General features: G+C 39.0%; 1 protein-coding gene and 1 pseudogene across 1 annotated transcript in view; both read right to left on the bottom strand.

Moving 5' to 3' along the window:
- Positions 1-25,626, bottom strand: part of LOC111145087 (coiled-coil domain containing 148) — a 179,183-nt gene that overhangs the window by 21,143 nt on the left and 132,414 nt on the right. The window lies entirely within an intron of this gene.
- LOC111142625 lies at positions 10,748-15,273 on the bottom strand (annotated as a pseudogene).

The following is a 25,626-nucleotide window of genomic DNA, read 5'->3' on the forward strand; positions in this document are numbered from 1 at the left end:
CTAGAGGAGAGTCGTGGATCAGAGAAGTACAGTAAAGCAGGTGAACAAAAACACACAATTTGTACAATTTAATAGAATATCAGAATTATAGTTTAATCCCAAGCTTGGGGAGCAGCTGGGGAAAAGGTGGACAGTCTAGAAGAGAAGTAATGCAGAGTTTCCTAAGTAAGTTGCTGGTGTAAACAAAACAGGTAATTAACTTTCATGGAATTTTACTTAATAAAAGTTATATTTAAAAAAGAGTTATGGGGCGCCTGGGTGGCTCAGTGGGTTAAGCCTCTGCCTTCAGCTCAGGTCATGATCTCAGGGTCCTGGGATCGAGTCCCGCATTGGGCTCTCTGCTAGGCAGGGAGCCTGCTTCCTCTTTCTCTCTCTCTCTGCCTCTCTGCCTACTTGTGATCTCTCTCTGTCAAATAAATAAAATCTTAAAAAAAAAAAAAAGAGTTACATTAGCCAGATGATGGCCTCTCTAGACAGCTAACAAAGACACCAGAAGATGGGTTGTCTCTGTACACATTTTGCACAGAGTGTAAAGCAATAGCATGAGAGGTTCCTTAGGAAGAAGAGCTCTCTCCAGTCTTAAGATCTTCTTAGTTATCAACCTCAGAAAAGAAACAAGCCTGGCTCTGCCAGGAGCCCTAATCATGACCCCCAAACAGTAAGCCAATAGGAAAATCCACTTAGTCTAAATTAAACTAACGAAAGGTCTAGATTATTTACCCTAATTCAAGTTACTGGGTGATCCAATGGCCTGGATAGCAAAAGAAAGCTTTCCTTTAAAAGCTATAATCTGAAGGTGAACACAATTCTAATTTCCTTTTTTTTTTTTTTACATAAGGAATTACCTTACTTATTAAAGTAATCGAAATTGATAAAACTAGAAAAATAGTTTTGAAACAAAAATTAAATATGGCTGCCCCAAATGACTAACACAATGGGCAATAGTTAAATTCGCTCTTCAAATATTAACACTACATGTACACATCCTTCATCCTTACTTTTTTAAATTGAAGTATAATTGACACACAATGTTACATTCCTTTCAGGTGTGCAACATAGTGATTTGACAAGTCCTTATGTTATGCTGTGCTCATCACAAGTGCAGCTACCAATTGTCCCCACACAACACTATTACCATACCACTGATTGTATTTCCTATGCTGTACCTTTTATCCCTGTGGCTTATTCTATAAATGGAGGCCTGTATCTCCCATACCGCTTCACCCATCCATCTTGCCCATTCCCCCACTCCTCTCCCCTCTGGCAACCATTAGTTTGTTCTCTATTTACACACAGTTCTAATTTCTTAAAGATACAGCCAACCTTTCACATATATGAAAGGCAACTCACATTTTCTCTCTGAGTAACTCTAAATTTTAATCTTTATTGTCCTCTCCCAGATGTCACAACTCCTCCTGCCAGATTCTCCATTATTTCAAGAGACAAGAATATTCCCTAAGGCCTCCTTTTGAATATACATCTTTCTGAGATCATGTTTCTGGTTTCCCTGAAGGCTGTCACATCAATAAATCTATCTTCTGCCTGGATCCTTGGTTTTGAAAATAATTTTGTCACCTTAGCCAGGCATAGCCAGCATTTCTCTCTTACAGGTATTTGTCAATCCAAGCAGAAATGTCTTGTTTGAACTGCTTTGTTTGAATGCATAAAAACATTTTATGTAGACGTTGGCATAATTGCAGATGGTCATGAGTCTTTCTGCAAATAGGCCAATTGCCAAACAGACCATAGGAAGACCCTATCTGAACCTGTTCCAACATAAAATCAGTTATGTCCACTATGTGGAAGTCTTAGGAAGGTATAGTTTGTGGAGCATTAGTCTGAGACATCATAAGGATTAACTTGTACCAAAAGCTCCCAAGTATTTAAAAAAAAAAAAAGTATCAAAAGCCTTGCTCTTCTAGAAACGTTTAGAGCTTTCAAGACCACACACATTCAGAGAGTACTGATAATCCTCTCTCTGTTTGTAGGATTTGGAAGAGCTACAAAGAACAAAGAGCCACAATATTTGGACAAAGTGATGTATTCTTCTCTTCAGGCGTATGTGATGGAAAATATGGACTTTCCCCCTTCAATTAATAAAATATCATAAGTACAAGAAACTTTGAGTATATAAAGACTTTCTAGGAATATAATAAATACACATACTTATTTGGTAGATTTAAAGTACGGATATTTTAAATATCACCTAGTTGTATAAAACTCCAATTTTCAAGATACTCTCATATACATTACCATGAAAGATTCAGCATAGCACATTTTATTATTCAACTAATATCTAAACAGCATTACTTACTTTTTCCACTTCTGATTACATGAGAGAGGCCATCAGCAATTAATTTTAAATTTAATTAGGATGTTTATCCTACCTGTTTCCAAACAAGATTTAAAATGATGTGTAATATTAAACCTAAGGTAAAATGGCAACATTAAAAATCAAAGAAGATACAAAACCAAGTAAAAGAAGTAGATGTTTCCAAGTAACTGCAACAAATTGAGGTAGCTGGGCCATGAACTTGCCTCTCACAGGAGTTAGCATTTGCTCACCAGGCGGAAATGCGGAAACTCTGGGCTATTAACAGAACCATCTCACCATCAGGGCCCTTGGATTAATGATACTTCTGTATTTCTCAGAAAGTGGTTGGTGAACTAACTGAAATGGGATTTTCAGTGGTGTTTATTTTTAGAATGCAAATTCCTGGGCTTAACCTAAAATCACCAGTGGTAGGATTCTGGGATTATATTTTCACATAATTGTTAGGTTGTATTTTTGCTCTGTAAATTTGGACACCACTGCTTCTCTGGATTAGTGCTTGTTACATAGGAACAACTGAAAACCCAGCACCAAGAAAGTAGAAAATAAGGGGTGCCTGGGTGGTTCAAGGGGATAAGTGTCCAACTCTTGATTTTGGCTCAGGTTGTGACCTCTGAGTTGTAAGATAGAGCACCCCCCCCCCCATCAGGCTCCATACTGGGCGGAGAGCCTGCTTGGGATTCTCTCTCCCCCTCTTCCTCTGCCCCCTTCCCAGACCTCTCTCCCTCTCTTAAAAAAAAAGAAAAAAAGTAGAAAATTGTTTTGGTAATCAGTCTCTTGGATACTGCTTTTTGCCTCCCTATTTCTGCTCTGTGTTCATACTATTTCCAATGCCTTGACCATTGATCACTTAATATCTTACTTTGGATATTCCCACACACTTGGCCTTTTCTGACTATAATATTCTCCTTCCAGCATCCCATCCCCTTCCTGCTCATCAGCTTGTTTTTGATTCCTGCCATAGGCTCCTGATATTTGTGTATGTTCCATCACCTGCTGGTAACTCCAGGCTCACTTTTATAGCTCTGCACATGCTGTAATCTCTACTTGTCTCGCTTGGGGATAATGGCTCCACTGCTGTTTGTGGGAACATGTGAGATCCTCCCTCCTTGGCTTCTGGCCATCCATGCCCAAATGTGAACCTATGTAGGAAGAATTATCTGTTCTCTACCCTTTGATGTTATTTCCAGTTAATGGACCTTATTGGGTTATTCTCTATATTTGAAGTACATATCTCATGTTTTCCCACTCTCCAAATGCTCTCAGACAGAATCTACTGCTCTTGTTATTTTCCACTTTCCCCAATATATTCATTGGCTTATACTGTTGTCTCCTGTGTTTCATCATTCACTTGAAGGCATGTCCAACATCCTAATTAAATTTAAAGTTCATGGTCCTAATTTCTGTGCTATAATTATCAATCTTCCAGTCATATGTTTGGGAATTCATCATCATTCAACAACCATGTAGCCCCAAGGTTTTGCTGCTCTTGTTCCCTGTGAATTTTTGCCTTTTCTCTCAAAATTTAAGGTAATCCTCTGCCCCACCCCTGACTTTTATTAGGACTGTGAAGTCTTCTGCCAAAAATATTTGCTCCATCTTAAGAAGTAACTTTGTTTGTAGCTCAGACCCTGTGTTTCTGGTCATAGACCACCTTGGAAACTATTTTTTAAAGGTCATATACGGCACAACCTAAGAATTACCTATGTGTGACTCTGCTTCCTAAACTACCAGTGTTAGTAAGTATACAAGATGAAAATATTCCCTGTATCCAGCTCCTTCAGTCTTCCACTCAAGACTTCCAAGTTTCTGGAAAACCTTCTACTTTTCTTCAAACTGACCAGACAAACCAGAATAAGTGAAGAGTGTCCAGTAGATGCATGAGGTTTAGGACCTCACTTCTGAATTTTGGGAGCATTCACAGGGAAGCAGAACAGCTAATATGGCACAGCAGGTATGCAAACAGGCAATTCCATAGCAAGCCACAGGGAACCACAATTATCTCTTCATGAGACTTAAGTCCTATGATTGCTTTCATCTGCTGGGGTAACTGTGAGCCTTAGTCAAGTACGAAAGCTGTCATACCAGCTGGAAAGAGCCAATTGCTAATCGTTCAGGACCTTTGCAAGCTAGTTCTTTAATACAGCCATTAATAAACATTATATTAACTTACAATGAAACAAGTTGTATTTAAAAACAAAAGTAACATGGCTAACAGATATGGGAAAAGATGCTCTCAACATCACTCATCATCAGAGAAATGCAAATCAAAACTATGTCACACCTGTCAGAATGGCTGAAATCAAAAACACAAGAAAAAACAAGTGTTGGCGAGAATGTGGAGAACACAAAGGGGAACACTCATGCACTGTTGATGCGAATGCAAACTGATGCAGCTACTGTGGAAAACAATACAGAGGTTCCTCAAAAAAGTTTAAAATAGAACTACCCCACATTCCAGTAACTGTACTACTGGGTAGTTACTCAAAAAATACACAGACACTAATTCAAAGGGATATAAGCACCCCCGTGTTTATTGCAGGATTATTTACAATAGCCAAATTGTGGAAGTAGCCCAAGGGTCCATCAATAGATGAATGGATAAGGAAGAAGTGGTGTGTGGTGTATACACAATGGAATATTATTCAGCCATGAAAAAGATGAAATCTTGCCATTTGTATCAACATGGATAGAGCTAGAAAGTATAATGCTAAGTGAAATAAGTCAGAGAAAACAAATACCATATGAATTCACTCATATGTGGAACTTAAGAAACAAAACAAATGAGTGAAGGAAAAAAAGAGAGGCAAACCAAGAAACAGACTCTTAACTATGGAGAACAAATGGATGGTTCCCAGAGGGGAGGTCTTGGAGGGATGGGTGAAATAGATGATGGCAATTAAGAAGGGCATTTGTGATGAGGAGCACTGAGTAATGCATGGAATCATTGAATCACTGTATTGTACAACTGAAACTGATATAGCACTATATGTTAACTACACTGGAATTAAAGTTAAAACTTAATACAACACTAAAAAAATAACAAAGGTAATAAATAATCAAAATTCATCACTTCTTAATTATTTTACTATTACTTATGCTCTTGAGTTTATTTATATCTGTTGTGTCTGTACAGTAGGAATACTATATAATGGCATATAACTGCACATTTCCTCCAGATTCTGTGTTAGGTGTCATCAGGTTGGTTGTTTGAAGTAAGCCATGGTGAAAGTATGTATACCACAGAAATCAGTAAATACTACAAATCAGGGCTTATCCCATCCCCTTCCCCAAACCCCAGCAAGTCATTAAATATTTACTAGTACATTATTGCTGTGAATCCCCTTAGTAGTGAAATGGAAAAACACAAAGATAAAGTATAGTTATGTGAAATTTCTCAACTTTAATTCACTTCCCCACTTCCTCCACCTGCTTTCCTTTCAAAGTGGTCTAACTTCTCCCAAGTCAAAACATGTGGAACCATAACCTATACCAAACAACTGACCTGAATAATGTTCATATTGAGTCATTACTTTATTAATTGGCTCTCCTAAGGTGAAGTCAGAAATTCCTTTATATAAATTTTTTATCTGATTTTTTTCTGTTCAAAATCTCTGCTCCTTTGTCTACATTGTCCCCTAGACCCTATTCTGCACATGTGTGTTTGTACCTGTGTTTGTGTCAGTGTTTGTGCATATCCATGTGCTCTGGACAGTAGCTGTATACTTACTTCTTATTAGCTAACTTGAACCTCAAATAACTACAATTTAAGCCCAACTCTGTATCTACTAAGACACTAGAAAGGGAGATCATTAAATGTCTCAGAATCAATACTTGAATTCTTAAGAGGGAATTCAGAAGGAGGTCAGCAAATGTTATTAAAGGATCAGGAACTGACTCAAGAAAATATAAAGAAAGTAAGACTCCTTATATAGCAATGATAAGGCTAATGGGAAACTGAAAGTGATCTTGGAGAATGACTAGGAATTTTATACAGAGGAATCATTGTTCTCTGTTTCCACTTGGGATGAGCTAAGAGAGATTCAACTTACAACACTTCATAGAAAGAACTTGAGAAGAATTCAGTAAGAGAAAATTGTCTTAAGGGTTTTTGTCCCCTAAAGTTGTTTTTAATCAGCCATTTTAATCAATAATTCCATAGAAGCTTAATTTGGAGATAGAGAGTCTTATTGCTAAAAAGTCACTCAAAAATGCAATCAATGGAAGATGGGATGTCTGGATTTTCTCCAAAAGTAGATAGGGACTTTAGCTTTCTAAATATTCTCTGACATTCTAAGCTCACCTGAAGATCATATTTACTGAGGCTACCTCAAATAGATGGGTATGTATACATAAGGGATAAGGATAAAAATACCCAGGACACATAATACCAGATCAGACCAAAAGAAATGCTCTGAGACTCAGTTTCTGATCATGAGGTCCCTTTCTGGGAAGGTGTGGGATGGCCTTAAATAAACAAGTTTCCTTAACAACCTACCATTTGTGTGTCTAATCCCATTTTAAAGCCATTTATGCATTAATAAGTACAACCCACCCATGGTAATTACTTCCCTAGTTCTTTTTTCTTCTAGTATTCTAGATTTGTTAAATCTCTATGCATATATTAAAATCCTTTTGGAAATAGAAAAAGTATAAGCCACTAAATGTTTTAATTGTTTAATTCAATTAATTATAATTAATAAATTAAAAGTCAGAATTTACCGAACTCAAACCCTATAAGATTTAAGACTTCTACGGACTTCCCATAACTTGGATTCAACTTATCCATTTAATCTTTTCTTTTACCACAACCTTTCCCTAGCCCACTCCAAATCATATGCTTCAACTATACCAAATCACTGTCAGTTCCTTTAAATGGCCATGGGTATTTGGCAGAAAGGTATTTCCTATTTCTGGAAGATGTTTCCTTCAACCATGAAGACTTCCTGACTCCCCCTGCCACCTCCTACCGCTCCCATTTGTTCCCATTGTATTTGTGCTTGCCTTCACCAAGAATATCTGAATTCCTCATTAGACTGTCAGGTCCTTGAAAACAGGGACGGTCCTTTTTGTTCATCACTCTTTGCCAACATAGTAGGCATTCAGTTATAATTATTAAACTTATAAATTAAATAGGTTAATAGATTTAAATAATAATATCACCACTATATTCCATACTCGAGGTTCCGTCCATCAACTCTGGCAACTCTTACAAGAATGACTTGATTTCATGGTCATTATAGGCATCATTTTCTGAATCACATTAGGAATAATTCAGTCTCCCAAATACAAATTTATGATGATTTTGTACACATGCCAAGTCATGTTTTTGCTTTCTTTCCTAGTTGGTGTCTGGGATTTCTGTTGAACTTTCTGGCTAATATCTTCAGGCAATACTTGTAGTGGCTTCAAGGTCTATTTTACAGGTTGGAAAAGAGACTTTAAAACTACCATCCTATAAGAATGGTCTGTAGGATAAAAAAGGCAGAAACAGTGAACTGGGTTTGAATTTGTCTTGTTTGATTTTGTATGTTATTGGTAGCACATGCTTCAGACCTTTGTTAAACAAAGGTGAAAAGCCACTGTGAAGTTCAAAAACATCTCCTCCCCTAAGGAACAAAAGCAGGAGAAACTTTCATTGTGATGAGGGAAATTAAGCCTTGATTTTGAAACAGGTTTGTCCTCACAAAGATGACTTATTAAGACAGGAAACCAAAGCAAGAGTGGAAAAATAAAGGCAGAGATGATCAGACTAGTGAAGATTAGTTGAACGTAAAGACATTTGCTCTTAAGTCATGTACAGGCTTTACCGGGAGAACAGAAGACTGTCATGGCAGTAAGGTGTGAACTGGGGGAAAAAAATGTTAATCTATAAGAAATCTTACTTGGCTTTATTAGTTTGCTCAAAAGCGTATGATACTAATGATGTTAATTATTTTATTTATTATTTATTTATTATTTATTTTTATTAATTATTTTATTTTAAATTTTAAAATATGATAACTTAAGCTTGGGAAATAACTGTTTTTTAAATATTTTCAACTAAAAAGATATGTTGATTTTAATTTAAAACTAGTTTTGAGCTGGTAAGTTATTTTGAAGTTATTTCCCTATGACAGAACTTAGTAGTTTTAAATGGCCTTTTGTGAAATAAATTGAGATTTTAATTCCAAGTCATGTCTCATAGGAAAATGGCAGGTGAATAAGGAAGGTCACCTTATTAGTAAAAATACAGTTATCTACTTAGATTGTTATTAGGAACAAGCAAATTTTTCTTTACCTTTGGGAATAAAAGGGTTAAATGATACAAACCTCCTACTTGTGACAGATAATAATTAAAGATTGGTGATTAAAGCATAGGTGGTGTTTGTTGTTTTTTTTCTGCCTCCCTCGCTCTTCATAAACTTGCTTTCTTAATGATTTTAATCAAAAGTTTAGAGAAAAATAGGATTGATTTTATGTCCCAAGACTCTGAAAAGCAACCCAGAAGTGTTGAGACACTCTCAAGCAAGTCATTCTGGTAGTGATTGCAGATCATTCTAATGGAAGAGAGAAGATAACCAAATGATTCTGCACAATGGTCCAAAAAATCATCTGCACAAGAACAGGGATGTGGAGACAGGATTTAGTGGCACGGTGTGTAAAAAGGATGATTGCTAGATCTATCTAGATCTACACACACAAACTGATTCTTATGCCTCACTAGTTTATTTTAGGCTGAGCAGTCAACAGTTCCATCACTTTTACCCATGACACTGATTTTTTTGAAGCATTTAAAGTTGTTTTGTGGCATTTCCATCGTTTTGGATTTGTCTGATTATTTCCTTTTGGTATCTAAAGCTTTCCTGTCATTCCTCTTCCCCCCTGACTTTCCTTTAAGTTAGGTCTCAAACAAGACTTGATCAACAATATAACTCATAGGCCAAATCCAATCCCCCACTTTATTTTTGTAAATAAGGTTTTATTGGAACAGAGCCACACCCATTAGTTTACATATTGTCCATAGTTGTTTTCCTGGGGCAGGTTGAGCAGTGGTGACAAGAGACCACATGGCCCACAAAGCCTAAAATAATCATAGTCTGTCTCTTTCTAAAAAATCTTTGCTGATTCCTATACCAGAAAATTTATTAGATTGGGATAAAGTATTTTTGGCACAAAGATGATGTATTTCATATTGCATCATTTCAGGAGATTATTAGTCCTCCACTAGTGATGCTGTTTGTATACTTAATTAAAGTGGTGATAGACAGATCTCCTCATTGTACAGGCATGTTTCCCCCCTCTTTTCACTTAGTAAATAATTCATGGAGTGATACTTGGGCTCTGTGTAAATATCCTATTTACCATCTAAAACTCTTCCATCTAAAGATTTTACTATCTATTGATGGCCTTCACCTGAAATAATTACTACATTGGAGATTGAAAAGTGCCAGTTTCTAAATCTATCATGTCTTCAACATTTATGAGATGACAAAATAAAACAGCCTAAGTTCATTTTCTTAGCTATCATAATGGTATTGTGGTTACATCAGTGATTGTCCTTATTCTTAGCTAAGTCATGCCAAAATATTTAGTGGTGAGATTTCATGGTGTCTGCAACTTTCTTTTCTTTTTTTTTTTAATTTTTCAATTTTTTAGTAAACCTAGATTTGTTAAACTATTACAAAGACAAGACAATTATCATCCAAAGTACTCTGAGCACTTCATCCCAATTTCACTGTTGTTATGGAAACCAACCTAAGAGGTTAGAAATTAAAGAATATAACCTAACAGGTTATAACAAAAGAGACTGGTGACACATGGCAAAAGGAGTAAAGGCTAGTAAGAAGCACTTGTGTTAGTGGTAGTATATATAGTTAGGATGTTTCCCAAAAGGCTCCCTGAAGATGCCTGAGTGAATTAACCTGGGTCCCCAGTTAGTGAAAAGACCATTCCCCCTGTGGAGAATGAGCAGAGGCCAGAATTTCTCTGAGATCTTTTTGTCTTTCTTTCTAAGGTGTGAGGGAATGCTTAGGCTATACAGGGGTATGGCTTGGACTCAGCCTCCCTTCTTCCCATCCAGTCTACCTACACCTTCAAACGCCTGCGCATTCTCAACGTGTGGACCTTCGAGGTTACAGGAGATCCCTAGAGTGAAGGCAGGAAGTATAGGCCTACTCAGAGGGGACCTATACACAAAAAGTTTTGTGGTAGATGATAAACTACAAATACCCTCTTGGTTAATTCACCTTTGTTAATAAAGATCATAGTTTCTTCTGCTGGCAACAAGTTCTTGTCTCAGTATAGTCTTTCTCAAAAAAGAATTGGTTCAGATAAATTTTCGAGAAGCAAAAAGACTTTAGTCAGCACCGACTGCACATAAGAGGCACCCAGTTCTTTCCTACAGTGAGGAGTAGAATCTCACAGCTGCATAAATCATTCTCGGTGATCACCATCTGCATCCTCAAACTGTCCAGCAACAGTTAGTGTAGTAGCTACCTCCACCCCGTCTTCACAGTCCCTTACTGAATCTTGTCCAGACTCCAGCCATGTTACACAGGCTGCACACAGACAGAGAAAGCATTCGTTCTCATCTCTTCGATGCGGCTTGGCCTTCTGCTGTTAAATGGGATAATCCTTCTTCATAGGTGTAAAATGAAGGGATGTCTCCCTGCTCTTGTTCCTGAGCTTCCATAGCCTATTCTTCTCCATCACAATCATCTGAATCGTCATCCTTGGGATCTGGATGCAAAGCCTGGCATTCACACAGTGCAGTGAACAGTGCTGATTTATCACTAGGCACAAATCGAAATTCAGCAAGAGGTTCAACATTATCATCACTGTCTTCTCTTCAGCAACAGATTCTTTTGATTCTTCCCCAGATCTGGCATTCATCATAACATACAAATACTCTTGTGGATAGGCATTTAGGTCCCTGGACACTACTGGTGGGGTATTCCTGTGAGAATCCTAATCCAGGGCCGGCTAACCAAGACAGATGGCTCTCAGCCAGGTAAGGGGTGCTGGGATGCCTTGCTGTGCAGCACAGAGCCCCTCAGCTGGGCCTGGCAGCAAGAAACTTTTAAGGAAGCTCATTGCAGCAGGGGGCATGGAGACGGGGAGCTGGGGAGGGAACGGAAGCACAGCAACCCCAGCTGCTTGCCTGCAACTCTCTTCTAATCGTGTATGGCAGACCTCCGTGTGAGGGATGGGCTGGAGGGAAAGAGAGAGAGCAAGAGTACAAGTGATGAAGCAAATAGGGCAAAATACCAAAAGTTCATAAATCTGGGTAGAAATTCCTTTGTACCATTTTTGCAACTCGTCCTTAAATTTGAAACCCTATCAAAAAGTTAGAGGTGGAGAAAAAAGAGAAAGAAAATCATGAGTTCAATATAGATTTTTTAAAAGAGATCCACATACACATGCATAAACGCTTTGTCACCTTGGGCAAGATTAATTAAGATGTTTGTGCTGGAAAGAAGCTTTAATTGTGCTCTGCTTTGGCAGAGGGGTAGAGCGTACCTAGAGCTCTAAGTGCTTTAATGTGAAAGGGAATAGACAAAAAAGAATGTACTCAGAAGAAAGGATGGTGCTTTGGATTGAGTAGAATGTCAGCTTTTCCTAGCTTTCCTTCATTCCAGTTCAATTTATCTAGAGGCTAGTTAAGGATAGAACCCAAGAGGCGCCTGGGTGGCTCAGTGGGTTAAGCTGCTGCCTTCGGCTCAGGTCATGATCTCAGGGTCCTGGGATCGAGTCCTGCATTGGGCTCTCTGCTCAGCAGGGAGCCTGCTTCCTCCTCTCTCTCTACCTGCCTCTCTGCCTGCTTGTGACCTCTCTCTCTGTCAAATAAATAAATAAATAAAATCTTAAAAAAAAAAAAAAGGATAGAACCCAAATACATAAGGATATTTTGCAAAAAACAACAGCATTAATGCCCTTCCCTTCTACAATCTCACTAGACCTAGATAGAACCCAAATACATAAGGATATTTTGCAAAAAACAACAGCATTAATGCCCTTCCCTTCTACAATCTCACTAGACCTAGGATCAGCAAACTTTTTGTAAAGGGTGAGATAATAAATATTTCAGGCCTGTTGTCCATATAGTCACTGTATGTCCTTATCACTGTGGGCCATACAGTTGCTATATGTGTCATTGTGGCATACAGAAGTATCCACAGACAGATGAATGAACATGGTTGTGTTCAAATAAAACATTGCTTTATGGACACAGAAACTGAAATTTCATATAGTTTTCACATAACATGATCTTTTTTCCCTAGCCATTTAAAAATGTAAAAAATATTCTTTGCTTACAGACAATACAAAAAGTAGAGAGAAGGGTAGATGTGGTTCAACCCAGAAAACAAAAGGGAAAAACTTACAATTGTGCCTTTGTGCTGACTGCCTTTTAGCTGCCTCACTTAGCTCTGGTAAAGGAAAGGGGCTCCTCCTTTGAATGGGGTGACAGGGCTTAGCAGCTTTGTGCTTTCAAACCATCAAACAGATAGTAAATCTCTTCCCAGACCTCCAAGACCCAAGAAGTCCATCAGCTCCTCTAAATAGTAAGGCTGTTCTAAGTTAGGAATCACTGTAATTAGGAGAAGTCATAATGTAGGTAATAACAATTAGAATCTTGGTCTATCAGCCTAGGATCCACCTGGACTAGATGATTTCTCATTTATTTCCTCCTGCAAGTGAAGTCACCTCATCCACTGTCTTTACTCTGGGACCTTGCCATGGCAGATTTATGTCATGTTAACACCTCTGTGCAATCAAATTAGTTTGCCTGTAGATGTAAACTTGTCTTATTTAAATAAATATATGTTAGATACTTACACAAATAACTTCCTAAGTAATAACTTTTACTTACAATAATTTCTATCCTTTGATAATATTTCCATAGTGACCCTGAACCATGACATGTGCTGAATCATGATGGGTCCCTTTGGCCAGTGAGGGTTTTCCCCTAAGCCCCTCCTTCCCTGCAAATGACAAATGAGTTGAAAACCTACCTCTCCAAGAAGAGCTTATGAAAAGGAAGGGCTTATAAGGATGGAGATGGAGATGGGGAAGGAGAAATACATAACTTTTCTTAGTATTTAAATGGTTGTCAAGGAAAAGAAGGTTCAGACTTTTTCGCTTACTCTCAAGCGATAGAAGGAGAATTAATGTATGGAAGCTGAGACAGAGCTGGGCTTACTACCAAAAACTAAAGAAATAACAAGAGGGAAAGAAAAAAATTCAAGAGCTGTCCAAAGATGAAATGGACTGCCCTGGAAGATAGCAAGTTCAGTATCTGGAGATACACACATACGTAAGGTATATGACCACTTAGTGAACACAAGATTCAAAAATTGAAATCATTGAACTAGGTAACTTTTAAGATTTATGACACTTAACACTTAGGCCTGACACTTTGAAATGGCACTCTTCTTAAGAAAAAAAGGGGCAAAGATAAATAATTGTAAGAGTGAGGCAATTCCTATTCCTCTAGTTTAACTACAACAAAGACCAGTGTGGCTCATTCACCTACAGTAAATTGAGGCCCTATCATTCCCCAAATAGTGCTTTATGCTAGTTATAAGCATTCTCCCATATAATGACTATTTATTGAGACTGTGTGTTATCTATCTACATTTACAATGTGCCAAATATGAGGATATTATGGTATAGACACAGATTCTTTCCTCATAGAATTTATAATTTGTTGGAAAAGATAAAAATCTAATTAGTAATTACAATTAAAATATGGGTGTTGAGATTGTGTAGATATAGGGCATTGTGATGGTCTTTGAACATGATGACGGAGGTCAGTTCAGTGTCTGCCTTCAGCTCAGACCATGATCTCAGGGTCCTGGGATCCAGCCCCATATCCAAGTTGGCTCCCTGCTCAGCGGGGAGTCTGCTTCTCCCTCTTCCTGTACCCCTCCACCCACTTGTGTGTGCTCTCTCTCTCAAATAATAAAATCCCTTAAAAAAAATAAACATGATGACAAATTATTTGATATTTCTCCTGTTGAGAGTTTGGGGCTAAATTCCCTTCATTTGAATCTGGTTGGGCTTTGACCAATAGATAAAATAGAAATAACACTATGTGATTTCTAGGTCCTGTGGCTTCTGCCTTGTTTGTTGGAAGATGAGTTTCTGGAGCCCTGAGGTACCCTGTAGGAAGTCCAGCTACTCTGAGCCCACTGTGCTTTGAAGAAGTCAAGCTTCAGAGAGAGACCAGGCAGAGCTCCAGCTAATAGTTTCCTGCTACTCCCAGCTTTCTAGTCATCCCAGCCCAAATGAAAGAGGAATTCACCAGAGTATTCCAGCTGCAGGTATTCAAGTCACTCCCAGCCATTCATGCCTTCTAGGCTGATAGTCCAGACATCATGGAGCAGAGAAAAGCCATTCTCCCTGGGACATGTCCAAACTCCTGACCCAATGAATCCATAAGCATAATAATAACATCATTGTTATCCCATGCCAATAAGTTATGGGGTGGATTGTAACAACAGTTCATCACAACAGGCCCATGAGGACATGTATTAAGAAGGCATAACCTTGTTTAGGGGCCAGAGAAGTCCTCTGAGGAAATCACATTTGAGCCAAGACATGAAGGAGTAAAAATTAGCTACAAGAGTGTTCTCGGAAGAAACAGTTTGAAGAGACAGTGGAGGCAAAAGAAATACCTGGGTCCTTCAGGAACTGGTAGAGTGTAGTAGTCCAAAAAGGAGTAGGATGCATAGGAGTCAGGTGGGAAGTAAAAGATGAAGTAGTCTGACCATGGTCATCTCATAAGCAATATCATGGCATCTGGGCTTCGTCAGAAGTGTGAAGATAAACCGCTGAAGGGGTTTTGGTATCAGAATCACGTGACTGGATGTGTTTGCATTGCAGGCAAGGATGAAATAGTGAGAAGTCAGAGCCTTAATTCTGGTGAGAGATAATAGTAGGCTGATCAGGATAGCCATAGGGATCAATATTCAAAAGGTAAATTCATGGGACTCACTAAGCCTTTGGCTATGAGAACGTGAAGTGAGAGAGGGAGGAGTCACCTAGGCAGTGGAGTGAGTAGTGGTATCGTTTACCCGAAAGGAAACAGTGGAGGAAGAACAGATTAGAAGGGGTTATGAACAGCTTGATCTGGGGCATGGAGAATTTGAAGTGCCAGAGAGACATCCATGTGGCAAAGCCAGGCAACAGTTGGTTAAACATTATCAGTAAGGAGGAGAGTATGGAGGGGAACTAATATTACCAAGTGAGTATTTTAATCCAGGTACTGTTATTTCCCTTGATCTGATAACAACCACGTGGGGTGTTCAGAGAGGTAAATTACCAGCTTAAGATCAGAGAGACAGGAAGTGTAGGGTAGACATTTCAATATAGATCTTCTTAATGCTAGTTCAAAGTAAAAGACACGTGGTACTACTTTCCACTTCAAAAAAAAAAAAAAAGTCGTAATGCTGGGTGATACTCTTTGGATTTAGAAAGCAGCAAAATCAGGGGCGCCTGGGTGGATCAGTGGGTTAAGCCGCTGCCTTCGGCTCAGGTCATGATCTCAGAGTCCTGGGATCGAGCCCCGCATCGGGCTCTGATCAGCAAACTTTTTGTAAAGGGTGAGATAATAAATATTTCAGGCCTGTTGTCCATATAGTCACTGTATGTCCTTATCACTGTGGGCCATACAGTTGCTATATGTGTCATTGTGGCATACAGAAGTATCCACAGACAGATGAATGAACATGGTTGTGTTCAAATAAAACATTGCTTTATGGACACAGAAACTGAAATTTCATATAGTTTTCACATAACATGATCTTTTTTCCCTAGCCATTTAAAAATGTAAAAAATATTCTTTGCTTACAGACAATACAAAAAGTAGAGAGAAGGGTAGATGTGGTTCAACCCAGAAAACAAAAGGGAAAAACTTACAATTGTGCCTTTGTGCTGACTGCCTTTTAGCTGCCTCACTTAGCTCTGGTAAAGGAAAGGGGCTCCTCCTTTGAATGGGGTGACAGGGCTTAGCAGCTTTGTGCTTTCAAACCATCAAACAGATAGTAAATCTCTTCCCAGACCTCCAAGACCCAAGAAGTCCATCAGCTCCTCTAAATAGTAAGGCTGTTCTAAGTTAGGAATCACTGTAATTAGGAGAAGTCATAATGTAGGTAATAACAATTAGAATCTTGGTCTATCAGCCTAGGATCCACCTGGACTAGATGATTTCTCATTTATTTCCTCCTGCAAGTGAAGTCACCTCATCCACTGTCTTTACTCTGGGACCTTGCCATGGCAGATTTATGTCATGTTAACACCTCTGTGCAATCAAATTAGTTTGCCTGTAGATGTAAACTTGTCTTATTTAAATAAATATATGTTAGATACTTACACAAATAACTTCCTAAGTAATAACTTTTACTTACAATAATTTCTATCCTTTGATAATATTTCCATAGTGACCCTGAACCATGACATGTGCTGAATCATGATGGGTCCCTTTGGCCAGTGAGGGTTTTCCCCTAAGCCCCTCCTTCCCTGCAAATGACAAATGAGTTGAAAACCTACCTCTCCAAGAAGAGCTTATGAAAAGGAAGGGCTTATAAGGATGGAGATGGAGATGGGGAAGGAGAAATACATAACTTTTCTTAGTATTTAAATGGTTGTCAAGGAAAAGAAGGTTCAGACTTTTTCGCTTACTCTCAAGCGATAGAAGGAGAATTAATGTATGGAAGCTGAGACAGAGCTGGGCTTACTACCAAAAACTAAAGAAATAACAAGAGGGAAAGAAAAAAATTCAAGAGCTGTCCAAAGATGAAATGGACTGCCCTGGAAGATAGCAAGTTCAGTATCTGGAGATACACACATACGTAAGGTATATGACCACTTAGTGAACACAAGATTCAAAAATTGAAATCATTGAACTAGGTAACTTTTAAGATTTATGACACTTAACACTTAGGCCTGACACTTTGAAATGGCACTCTTCTTAAGAAAAAAAGGGGCAAAGATAAATAATTGTAAGAGTGAGGCAATTCCTATTCCTCTAGTTTAACTACAACAAAGACCAGTGTGGCTCATTCACCTACAGTAAATTGAGGCCCTATCATTCCCCAAATAGTGCTTTATGCTAGTTATAAGCATTCTCCCATATAATGACTATTTATTGAGACTGTGTGTTATCTATCTACATTTACAATGTGCCAAATATGAGGATATTATGGTATAGACACAGATTCTTTCCTCATAGAATTTATAATTTGTTGGAAAAGATAAAAATCTAATTAGTAATTACAATTAAAATATGGGTGTTGAGATTGTGTAGATATAGGGCATTGTGATGGTCTTTGAACATGATGACGGAGGTCAGTTCAGTGTCTGCCTTCAGCTCAGACCATGATCTCAGGGTCCTGGGATCCAGCCCCATATCCAAGTTGGCTCCCTGCTCAGCGGGGAGTCTGCTTCTCCCTCTTCCTGTACCCCTCCACCCACTTGTGTGTGCTCTCTCTCTCAAATAATAAAATCCCTTAAAAAAAATAAACATGATGACAAATTATTTGATATTTCTCCTGTTGAGAGTTTGGGGCTAAATTCCCTTCATTTGAATCTGGTTGGGCTTTGACCAATAGATAAAATAGAAATAACACTATGTGATTTCTAGGTCCTGTGGCTTCTGCCTTGTTTGTTGGAAGATGAGTTTCTGGAGCCCTGAGGTACCCTGTAGGAAGTCCAGCTACTCTGAGCCCACTGTGCTTTGAAGAAGTCAAGCTTCAGAGAGAGACCAGGCAGAGCTCCAGCTAATAGTTTCCTGCTACTCCCAGCTTTCTAGTCATCCCAGCCCAAATGAAAGAGGAATTCACCAGAGTATTCCAGCTGCAGGTATTCAAGTCACTCCCAGCCATTCATGCCTTCTAGGCTGATAGTCCAGACATCATGGAGCAGAGAAAAGCCATTCTCCCTGGGACATGTCCAAACTCCTGACCCAATGAATCCATAAGCATAATAATAACATCATTGTTATCCCATGCCAATAAGTTATGGGGTGGATTGTAACAACAGTTCATCACAACAGGCCCATGAGGACATGTATTAAGAAGGCATAACCTTGTTTAGGGGCCAGAGAAGTCCTCTGAGGAAATCACATTTGAGCCAAGACATGAAGGAGTAAAAATTAGCTACAAGAGTGTTCTCGGAAGAAACAGTTTGAAGAGACAGTGGAGGCAAAAGAAATACCTGGGTCCTTCAGGAACTGGTAGAGTGTAGTAGTCCAAAAAGGAGTAGGATGCATAGGAGTCAGGTGGGAAGTAAAAGATGAAGTAGTCTGACCATGGTCATCTCATAAGCAATATCATGGCATCTGGGCTTCGTCAGAAGTGTGAAGATAAACCGCTGAAGGGGTTTTGGTATCAGAATCACGTGACTGGATGTGTTTGCATTGCAGGCAAGGATGAAATAGTGAGAAGTCAGAGCCTTAATTCTGGTGAGAGATAATAGTAGGCTGATCAGGATAGCCATAGGGATCAATATTCAAAAGGTAAATTCATGGGACTCACTAAGCCTTTGGCTATGAGAACGTGAAGTGAGAGAGGGAGGAGTCACCTAGGCAGTGGAGTGAGTAGTGGTATCGTTTACCCGAAAGGAAACAGTGGAGGAAGAACAGATTAGAAGGGGTTATGAACAGCTTGATCTGGGGCATGGAGAATTTGAAGTGCCAGAGAGACATCCATGTGGCAAAGCCAGGCAACAGTTGGTTAAACATTATCAGTAAGGAGGAGAGTATGGAGGGGAACTAATATTACCAAGTGAGTATTTTAATCCAGGTACTGTTATTTCCCTTGATCTGATAACAACCACGTGGGGTGTTCAGAGAGGTAAATTACCAGCTTAAGATCAGAGAGACAGGAAGTGTAGGGTAGACATTTCAATATAGATCTTCTTAATGCTAGTTCAAAGTAAAAGACACGTGGTACTACTTTCCACTTCAAAAAAAAAAAAAAAGTCGTAATGCTGGGTGATACTCTTTGGATTTAGAAAGCAGCAAAATCAGGGGCGCCTGGGTGGATCAGTGGGTTAAGCCGCTGCCTTCGGCTCAGGTCATGATCTCAGAGTCCTGGGATCGAGCCCCGCATCGGGCTCTCTGCTCTCTAGGGGAGCCTGCTTCCTCCTCTCTCTCTGCCTGCCTCTCTGCCTGCTTGTGATCTCTCTGTCAAATAAATAAATAAAATCTTTAAAAAAAAAAGAAAAGAAAAGAAAGAAAGCAGCAAAATCAGCATTTGAGACTGCCTCTCTAGTCCGTGTAGTGGGTGACCTGAAAAGCTACAGTTCTGAAAAGGGGCCAAAGAAAAAGAAAGCTGTCCCGCTGATCTAAGCCACAGTGCAGACAGCAATGCCACGTGGCCCCATGACACCATGGATTCACTGATGTATTCTGGATGATCAGAATGTTCGATAGAGCTTGGCTAGTGAGATCTTTAGGATTCGACAGCATACTCAGGCCTTCTTTGAAAGTTGTGATTTTTCTTTGAAGAACTAGCTCTTGGTTTACGGAGGGACCATGATAATTACTATAACTACCATTTGTCAAGCAGGCACAATGTGGTAGGCATCTTGTACCTGCTTCCATGTTTTAACTTTTTAATTTCTCATGAAAATCCAAATGAGATAGGTATTATTTTTTAATCTACCTTTTATAGACAAGGATGGGTATCGACTGGACTTTTGACTTTAAGACATCAGGTGACAATGAGATTCAGCTACTCATAATGAGCTGGATGCTATCTGAGACACCCGGCCGTAAAGCTGGACGTGACTGGCAGCACAGACTAAGGAAATGAAAGTAGATTGAGCTTGAGCATGAGCGTGACCAGAAGACACAGATAATTTGTATGAACAGGTATTTCACTGTCCACACTGACCTCCCTCTCTCAACACACACATCTGGCCCAGGGGGCATTCCCAACAACTAGTTGACTGGAGAAGGGAAAAATGAGCCAGTTTTATAGCCAGGTCTACACAAAAACTGGCCCCAAACAGAAGTAGACAGCTATGGTGGATAGCTCTGCTCTGAAAAATCCCTAAAACAAGGTAAAAAAGTGAAATCTTCCATGTGGGTATAATTTTAAGAGGACTGTCTCAGTGTACATTTTACCTGAGGTTAAGGACGAGTGACTGACACACATTAGGTGCTCAAATATTTTTAAGTAAATGAATAAATAATGAATTAATAATTTGTAGACACTAGTGAATGGTTTGGTCAGCTGGTTAGGGATATTGAAGGAATGTGATTGGAGGATTTGTGACGGGAAGATCCAGAGAGATTATGTGGATGGACCTAATGGAACTGGTTCATATTGTGGGAATAATTTACGAGTGGTTTTAAAGAATTAGGTAGAAGAGATGATCTGCTATAAGTGTGTCAGTCTTCTTCCCAGGCAAATGAGTACTTGTTCAATGGGCTCATAATAAAATTCTCGCAATGGTGGGAACAAGACTTATACATTTCTCAGGTACATGAATTTATCCTTATCAAGACTGATCTGGCTGCTGTCAGTATGAGCCCTTGACAGGGTAAAATACACCAGGGGAATTAGACAGTGTTAGCTGGTTATAACATTGTATCACACTCATTCTGTAATGGGAAAGGCAAGAAGAATTTGGACTTTCTTTCCCTGTATACCACATGTGCACTGTTTGTGCACTCCTAGTACATCCCACTAGATGATGCTTCTTCCTAAGAAACTCCCTTAACTGTGTAAGAAGTAAGGCAGTGGGCTGAAGCCCATATGCTGCTGTTCTTATTGAACAAAGAAATGGCCTCTTGAAGACTCAGATACGTCATAGCTGTGAGATAGTATTTCGTGAGCTTGGGTGCTATTTTACAGGAGGTGGTTTTGTTCTGAAGTAGTTGCCAATATATTGTGCTGTTTCTCAACACAGCCAGATCACGTACAGAGGGAATGGTGCTTTTCATTATTAGCCCTAAAGGCCCATTTCCAAAATCTCTTTTTCCCATCCCTGAAATCCTTATCTCTCCTGGTTTTAACTTTGAATACTGTCACTAGGAGGATAACAATGGTTACATTGAATTGGGAGCTGATACAAATATTTGCCTTTTGGGATTTATTATACCACTAAGTAACCAGGTAGAAAAGGAGGTTACAGTGGTGGAACAGTTGGCATCAGAGGGAAATAGGAATGCTGTTTTTTAATAGAGGCAAGAAGGAGATGGAATCCAAGGAGCTCCTAGGATACCTTCCGGTATTGCGTGGCCAGTGGTAAAAGTTATCATACACAAGCCAGTGTAAATCAACCCATTGGGTAAAGAACCTCACCCAGCCAAGATGCTGGCTGAAAGTAAAGAGCACATGTAACGCTTAGCAGAAAAGAAAAATCACAAATTTGAATTGTCATCTTGACTGTTTACTCAAGGTGTTCATCACCTGCCACATACACACACATATATCTGCATACATATAATATGTATAAATACAGATCTTCCTTGACTTACGATGGGGTTACATCTCAATAAACCCATCATACGTTGAAAATATTATCATTTGAAAATGCATCTAATGCACCTAATCTACGAAACATCATAGCTTAGCCTCACCTACCTTAAGTGTGCTCAGAACAATTGCATTAGATTACAGTTGAGCAAAATTGTCTTACGCAAAGCCTATTTTCTAAAAAGGTGTAGGTATAACTCATATAATTTATTAAATGTTATACTAAAAGTGAAAAAAGGAACGGTTGTGTGAGTGTAAGTGTATCTATCAGTTGTTTAGTCTTGTGTGGCTGACTGGAAGCTGCAGCTCACCGCCACTGCCCAGCATCAGGAGAGAGGACCACAATGCAGATCACTAGCCCAAGAAAGATCCCAAATCCTGAATTCATTTTGTATATATATGAGTTTTCTGTCTCCTTTCTTCATTTCTCTTTTCCTTATAATTTTACTTAAGACATGTTTATTGGTAGTAAACTAAAATTTATTCCATAGGTCATGGAATATTTGGATGGATCATAACAGAACCAGAGGACAATAAGGCAAAAAGATATCTCTTAGAGTTATATCTATTAATCAGAGTGTTAGGTGGAAGGAAATTTTTTTGGCAGTGTAGTATAAAAAGAAAAGTCTATTGATTTTGCCAACTACAGTTATAGACAGTAAGAGAACTTCTTTTTTTTTACTTTTCTTTCCTTTTCTTTTCTCAGCTTCTGAATCCCCCTCCTTCCTTTGAAGAAATCTATAAAATTATGTCAGATACTTGCTTTCCCACCTTTGCAACTAGCTCATGAGCATTTGACCTGGGTTCAGCCCAGGGGTGCTTCACTTGGAAGCCGGTGATGCAAAGAGGCAGGGCCTGTGTAGATGTCCATTGGCAGATGAATGTGGTGTATTTATATATACATGTGGTATGTGTGTGTATACACACACACACACACACACACACACACACACACACCATGGAATATTATGCAACCATCAAAAAAGTGGAAATCTTGCCACTTGCAATGATGTGGATGGAACTAGAGGGTATTATGCTAAGTGAAATAAGTCAATCAAAGAAAGACAAGTATCCTACGATCTCCCTGATATGTGGAATTTGAGCAACAAGGCAGAGGATAATGGGGGAAGAGAGGAAAAAATGAAACAAGATGAAACCAGAGATGGAGACAAACCATAAGAGACTCTTAATCTCATGAAACAAACAGAGTTGCTGGAGGGGAGGAGAGTAGAAGGGATAGGGTGGCTGGGGGGTGGACATCTGGGACGGTATGTGTTATGTTGAGTGTTATGAATTGTGTAAGAATGATGATTCACAGGCCTCTACCCCTGAAACAAATAATACATTATATATTAATAATTTTTTTTTTTTAAAGCAGGGCCTGTGGAGACACTGTGAAGACTCCTGGCAGAGCAGCAAGGCAGGGGTATGATTAAGAGCAGCACTGCCAACTAGGATGTCCAGAATCCAGAGATGGCAGTGGAGGAGGTGCAAGCCGTGGCATCTGGTGGTCAGTGGCTGGACTTGCTGGGATGATTCTGTGCAGGGAGCTGGAGTACAGCTTGACTCTTCTTATCTTCTCAGCCTCGGTTATTCCCAAGCATTTTCTAAGCTCAGGTCTGCAACTGATTCTGTAAGCTACCTTAATATAAAATATTTTTATTGCAAAATTCAAGCAGAAATGGTTTCTTATGTTTGCAAACTAGAACCCTAGTTAATACAAGAAGGCTGGGCTAGTTGCTTTCCAAGATTCTGCCCGGCTCTAAAATTACAAGACTCTGTAAAACTCATATTAAAATATATAAAATAAGAAAACAACCTAGATTATAAACATGTTCCTTTCACTAAGTAATTACTATTTAATATCATCTGATAGCTGTGTGTGTGTGTGTGTGTGTGTGCGCGCGTGCGCGCGTGCCCGTGCCTTACAGTAGTTCCAAGCAAAGGAAGGAAGGATAAACAAGTGCTCGAAGCTATATTGTATCCATCACAGTGGTGTTATTTTGTGAAAGCTACCATTACATTTCTCCTAGCCCATGGCTTTATACATCCTTCATTTAACCATGCTTGCTAAGTTTCTGCCTACCTAGCCCCACAGCTTTAGAAAATCTTCCTAGAGTTTATGCCTAATAGGTCAGTATTTCATTACCTGAAAGTCCTTAGTAAAACTCCCTAAGGAGTTAGCAATAAAAACCTCAGTAACTTAAAGAGTGTTTGTCCCCTCACTCAAAAATACTGTTTGGGGCATCAGAGGACTAGCATCCCTTTGCTGTAGAAATGACATAGCAAATTATTTGCCTCTACATATTGGTACAAATGTTGAATGGGAGAAAGGCAATGTGGTTTCAAAACAACCCAATCCCAAGTAAGAAATTTTTGAATATCTGTAGCATTCATTAATAATTACAATTAATTAATTAATTAATAATTAATAAGGCAAGATAAAAGTCTGTGTTCCTGTGGAGAGAATATGAGGTAAGTGATTCTTGAGAAAACCACAGCATCTAGCTATTCTATTTGAAATGGTAGCATCTGTGGTCACTTCATTGATACATACATATGAAGGACAAATAATGCTAAAAGGGTACTAAAAGGAAGCAATAATGCACATTTTGTATAAAAAAACGCATTATCAGGGGTTCTGAACATTGCCAGCCCTCTACCAAACACATACCTGCTGACATTCCACTTTATGTCCTAAGCATGTAACTGTAACAGACAGATCAACGTGGCATATGGTAGAAATCCTGTAGTTTTTTAATGAGCAAAGATTTCTAAAATCAAAAATCAAAGTTGTAAACAATAAATTAAAGCAACCCAAAGTACTAAACAAAAGATGCTCTCTGATTGTTGTGGTTTGGTAAGGATCATAAATCTAAAGCTGGACTTGATGATCAGGAGATAAATCGTCATCCAAGACCTCTACAATGACCCTTAGCTGAGCCATCTCTGCCCAGCTGGTGCTCCGTCTGCCCACTGGCACAAGCTTGCTTGTTTATTTTCACATTAAAATTACCGCACATTGCTTTGTTCATAAACTTCTTAGCTTCCCTCTTATGCTTGCTCAGCTAAGATTCATTCAAGGACCATTACAATTAAGTCAAATAATCTGTGTATTCATGTTCCAATGTATGAAAATACACACACACATACACACATACACACGTCATAATTCATTATGTTATACTGATGAGCAGGTTCTCAGTATTATTTTTAGACAGAATTACCTCTATGAGTTGGAAAATAGCATGTTGGCTACCAGTGGATTCTATTTCAATCTTTAAATTTTTAACTTGTGAAACATTTCTAATATCCTTTAAAAGACAAAACAGACAGTCTTACTAAGAACTCTATTTGTTTAATGCCTCACAGTGATCCTTGGTCGGCATCATTTGGCACATCTACTTGGAATGGAGATTTGGTTGACAGAGATTTAATGAACAAGAGCATTCCACTAATTTTGGGAAATCTCTTGCTGAGAAGCAAAAACATAACAAATGTTTGTAAAGTTTCTGTTAAAGTCACCCTAATAAACATACTCTTTAAAAAATCACAGATTAGGGACGCCTGGGTGGCTCAGTTGGTTAAGCGGCTGCCTTCGGCTCAGGTCATGATCCCAGCGTCCTGGGATCGAGTCCCACATCGGGCTCCTTGCTCAGCGGGGAGCTTGCTTCTCCCTCTGCCTCTGCCTACCACTCTGTCTGCCTGTGCTCATGCTCGCTCTCTCTCTCTCTCTCTCTAATAAATAAATAAAATCTTTAAAAAAAAAAATCACAGATTAGACTGTGAACCCACTTTAAATGTCCTTAATGTCTTCTAATACAA

The sequence above is a fragment of the Enhydra lutris genome, unplaced genomic scaffold (genome assembly GCF_002288905.1).
Source record: "Enhydra lutris kenyoni isolate GAN:26980312 unplaced genomic scaffold, ASM228890v2 scaffoldscaffold1, whole genome shotgun sequence".
NCBI classification, from domain to species: Eukaryota; Metazoa; Chordata; class Mammalia; order Carnivora; family Mustelidae; genus Enhydra; species Enhydra lutris.